We start from the raw sequence: 5,000 nt of genomic DNA on the forward strand, positions 1-5,000 counted from the left end.
AAGGTGAAACATACGCAAGCTCATAATTATAACCACCTGCACAAGATTTGGTGGTCTTCGAACGCCGAAGAACAAGAAGGTGAAACAAAAGCAGGCTCATATTATCATCTACATAAGATCTGATTTGATTCTGGTGGTCGTCGACCGCAAAAGAAAATCAAAACTTGACTAAATGTAAAGAAGGTGGATTGCCAACAGCAGCGTTGTTTCCTACCAAAAACGTTTCACTGTTGGAACACATGTATTTTCAGGAACAAAGTTATGTCAGGTTTGTGACGATGGAGCAGGCTCATAGAGAATACTACATGGCTTACTGTACTGTCGTACCAGATTTACACGAGTTGTTTTTTTAAATATTGAACTACGAGTGAAAGCGAGCTGTTCACTATTTGAAAAAGCAACGAGTGTAAATCTGGTACGACACAGCAAGCAATGTAGTATTCTGTTTATCCTACATACTGTACTTACGTGTATCTTGCAGTCGAGGCAGCTAAATTGAAGACGCTTGTTTTGGAACCTCGATCTCTTCTAAAGCCTCGTGCAATCCATTACGTCAAAGCAAAGACACGTCACTCTGAAAGTGTGGCGTGACGTGTTAGTTCTAAAGATTCATCGAGGGTAATTAGCGAACAAAATTTGTGTTTCTATAATGACGTTTGTCTCGGTGACTTTGGCATCATAACTAAGCAGTGGAAAAACAGGTCCCTGCCAGACTTGCTTGACATGACCTCATTTAGATGATATACACACGTGTGATTTGAACGATTATTATCTCACGGGTGTCTCTCTCACGTATGTAGGATAAATAACATTATCTGAAGATATTTGGTTAACGTTGATGGATTTGGGGAAATAGTGTTGATTATCTCTTATCGAAACCGGCACGGTTGGCCTAGTGGTAAGGCGTCCGCCCCGTGATCGGGAGGTCGTGGGTTCGAACTTAAGACTTTAAAATTGGCAATCTAGTGGCTGCTCCGCCTGGCGTCTGGCATTATGGGGTTAGTGCTAGGACTGGTAGGTCCAGTGTCAGAATAATGTGACTGGGTGAGACATGAAGCCTGTGCTGCGACTTCTGTCTTGTGTGTGGCGCACGTTATATGTCAAAGCAGCACCGCCCTGATATGGCCCTTCGTGGTCGGCTGGGCGTTAAGCAAACAAACAAACAAAAATCTCTTATCGAATAAGGGTATTATAACTTTGCGAAAATATGTTTTTCGACAGACAAAATTAAGTGATGTCAACGTAGCATCAAAGAAGCAGGCCCATGTGCTACTTAAAGTTGCTTTGGTGGACTTGCAAGTACTGTTGATTCAGCCTTGTTCTTGCTAAACAGGACCCCAATACGATGCAATTTAATGTATTTTAACCCTAAGAGTCCTGCCTGTTGTGCAGGCTAAGCAGCCTCCACTGCTTGGAGGGTTTTGGCTCTGCAAAGCAAATCTGATGGGTGCTCCACTCTAATGAACAAGATGAGAAGTTTCTATTTCACAGGTGTGATATACGATTAGTGTTTGCTTATTTTCGTGGACGCTGTGGATATGTCGATGTGCTTTTAGGGCAACAACGCCCTTCTGGAGAAGCTTACATTGGTGGAGATCGACGTTGATTCAACGTTTCTTCAAAGAAACAAGCACTCAGAGGATGATACATCAAAACCCGGTGTTGATTGATCGAGGGAAAGTACTGATTCCAAACACATCTCTGAGATTGGCACACATTATGATCGGATGTAAATAATTATGCATTGAGATGGAACACGGAACAGACAATTAACTTCGCTGAGGGCAGGTTTTTTTTAATTTATTTTTTATATATATATATATAAAATAATGTCACGTCTGAGTAGGAGAGCCATTCTGATAACATCTTTTGGAACTTAGCAAACGCAAAGTTCAATTTTGACAATTTTTAAAAACGGAAACATCTCTACCGGACTTAGCAAAACACTTCACAAAATCTTTGTGTGTCACCAAGAGAGACCAGAACATTATTTTATTTTTATTTTTTTATTTTTTTTTTAGAATGGCAAAGTTGCACATAGTTTTTCATTGTGTTCTACTGTGGTCGTTTAACCAGAACTGTGTATATTCGCAAGATCTGTTTACGTCTGCAGTGACTTGGGATTGTTGGCTTTTCTTGAACTGTTTTCACGAGTGCCTTTTCTTGAAGACCTCAACAGTTTTTCAAACAAGAATTCTACATGCCTGTACCCAGAGTTCTTGTCTAAACTTCCAACGGTTTCAACTTCTAATTATCCGATTACCAAAAAAATTCGGAGAGCCTGGAGGATTTTAGTTTCGCAACGTCAACTCCAAGACATTTCACAACTGACATCACATGTGTCAGGATGTTCAAACAAGTTATGAAATGGTTGGTCGTAAATCCATGGCGTCAAACATGTATTTTTCGTGTAAGTTATGTTATCAAAAAAGATGAGTGTCTTTGCACACCTCTCACAAACACTCACAAACAAACGCGTGCGCGCTCACTCATGCGATTACGTTACGCATGCACTAATGCACTCACACACACACACACACACACACACACACACACACACACACACACACACACACACACACACACATACGCACACACATACGCACACACACACACGCACATACATACACACACACACACACACACGCACACACACACACACACACACACACACACACACACACACACAGAGGAGAAAAACAAACCATTCCTACAACGAACCGTTTTTTTTTTATATTAAATCTTATTATTTGTAAGTTCGAACCTACATTTGTTACATACTCAGAATTATATTTGGCGAGCTGGAGGAGGCTCAGAAGTGTAATTTTGTACTGTGAAGTTTTAATGCTAGTTATAAATTGCTGTAAATAAATCATTTGATTTCACTCCGTGGTCGTTTTACTTCCGTTTCTATGGATAACAGTGAAGGTTTACGTATAGATCTGTCAATCTTTTTGTCTCTGTCGTTGTTGTTGTTGTTGTTGTTGTTGTCGTTGTTGTTGTTGTGTTTTTTTGTTTGTTTTGGTTTTGTTGTTCTTGTTTTTCTTGGTCTTCTTGTTCTTCTTGTTGTTGTTCTTGTTGTCGTTCTTGTTGTTGTTGTTGTTCTTGTTCTTGTTGGTGTTGGTATTGGTGGTGGTGATGGTGTTGTTGTTGTTCTTCTTGTTTGCTGTTGTTGGTGGTGGTGTTGTGGTTGTTTTGTTGGGTGTTTTGGATGTGTGTGTGTGTGTGTGTGTGTGTGTGTGTGTGTGAATGTGTTAATGTCTGTGTGTTTGTGTGTCTGTGCATGTCAGCTCGCGAGCGCGCGCGCGTGTGTTTGTAATTGTGTGTTTGTTTGTGTGTGTGTGTGTGTGTGTGTGTGTGTGTGTGTGTGTTTGTGTGTGTGTGTGTGTGTGTGTGTGTTTGTGTGTGTGTGTGTGTGTGAGCGAGAGCAGGTGTATCTACGTATATCCTGTATACGAGACAAATAATAAATAATAAACTTTTAGAAAAGTATTCAAAAGGGAAAGGTATCCCCAAACTGTGGGAAGCAAAAACGCACGAGTTGAATCAAGTTTGCAAGTTCCAATACTATTGAGAATATAGAATAAAGTAAGCCATTTTATTTCGAAGTGCTTAGATACATTACGTGGGTGGTTTCTGTGCCTGTTGTTGGATGCTAAAAGTGCTAAGGAGAAACAAATTCAATCAAATATCTTCCCCGCAGTTTGTGTGTGATGACCTCTTTTGGGCTGATTTTCTGCAGGCAACACATTCATTGTAAATTATCAATAGTAAATTTTCATTTGATTAATATACTTACCCAATTCTCATAAATGCATTGACTTCAATCTCACATGCTAGATGTCGAAAAACTACTCAAATTACCTGCCCTTGCAAGGGTGGTAACCAAACTAAAAACAGACGCCATAGCCGTTGCTATGACCTGTTCCACCTGGTTACCCATAACCCACCGCGCACCACGTGAGCGCCGGCATCCGGAATAATTATTCGAGACTTCTCAAAAACCCTTAGGAAATTAAGTAGCGGGGATGGATGGGAGGGTATTAACTATGAAAATTGGGTAAGTATATTAATCAAATGAAAATTTACTATTGAAATTTTCCATTAAATTACATATTCTTACCCCAATTCTCATAAATGCAGATTGCTCGTAAAGGCGGAGGGAACTTACTTATGTCCCTGAGAGAACCTGTCCTGCAGAAACTAACGAGGGCAAGGAAATGGCCCCATAAAGTTAAGAGCAGGAGATTTCCAGGAGGTAAAAAATTAATGAACACGTCAATAATTGTTATATGTTTAAAGGCATACTAACGCACTCCCGTGTTTACAAAGTGTAGTTTGCCCACAATCGATGTCAAACGCACCATAAGACCATATAATGACGATATGTCACCATGCGCGGACCATAATACATGCATTACAGCTTGATCTAGCCTCTGAAAAAGTGAGGATGTCAACAAAGCCGCGGTGTTAGCTCCCTTGCATCAACGTTACACGTGTTGCCAAATCTATAAATAGGACCATCTAGATCAAAATAAAAATTCAAATATCTCAACATTTAAGGGATCCTAGACCACAATATTTTGCAGGGAACTTAATTTAGTCTGTCTCCAGGTCTGGGTAAAGCAATTAGCGTGTATATTCATCAGCTTTCTATGCCTTTAATTTTCAGACCTTGTTTTTAATCCGAATATAACATATTTATATGTTTTTGGAATCAGAAAATGATGAAGAATAAGATGAACGTAAATTTGGATCGTTTTATAAAAAAATAATTTTAATTACAAGTTTCCGATTTTTAATGACCAAACTCACTCATTAGTTTTTAAGCCACCAAGCTGAAATGCAATACCAAATCCCGGCCTTCGTCGAATATTGCTTTGCCAAAATTTCAATCAATTTAATTGAAAAATGAGGGTGTGACAGTGCTGCCTCAACTTTTACAAAAAGCCGGATATGACGTCATCAAAAGTATTTATCGAAAAAAAGGAAAAACTGTC

The 5,000-nt window shown here is 39.5% G+C and overlaps 1 protein-coding gene across 2 annotated transcripts in view; it reads left to right on the plus strand.

The window, feature by feature from the left end:
- The window catches only part of LOC138958618 (protocadherin-11 X-linked-like), a 100,309-nt gene that overhangs the window by 59,039 nt on the left and 36,270 nt on the right, over nt 1-5,000 (plus strand). The window contains exon 11 of one of the 2 annotated variants that reach the window (XR_011453453.1): nt 1-925. This exon is cut by the window's left edge and continues 768 nt beyond it. The gene's annotated coding sequence lies outside the window, so the exon portion shown is untranslated. Of the gene's footprint in view, nt 2,886-5,000 lie in introns of those variants that run through there. The other variant, XM_070329827.1, reaches the window with a different exon arrangement.

This window comes from Littorina saxatilis, linkage group LG2 (assembly GCF_037325665.1).
Source record: "Littorina saxatilis isolate snail1 linkage group LG2, US_GU_Lsax_2.0, whole genome shotgun sequence".
NCBI lineage: Eukaryota > Metazoa > Mollusca > Gastropoda > Littorinimorpha > Littorinidae > Littorina > Littorina saxatilis.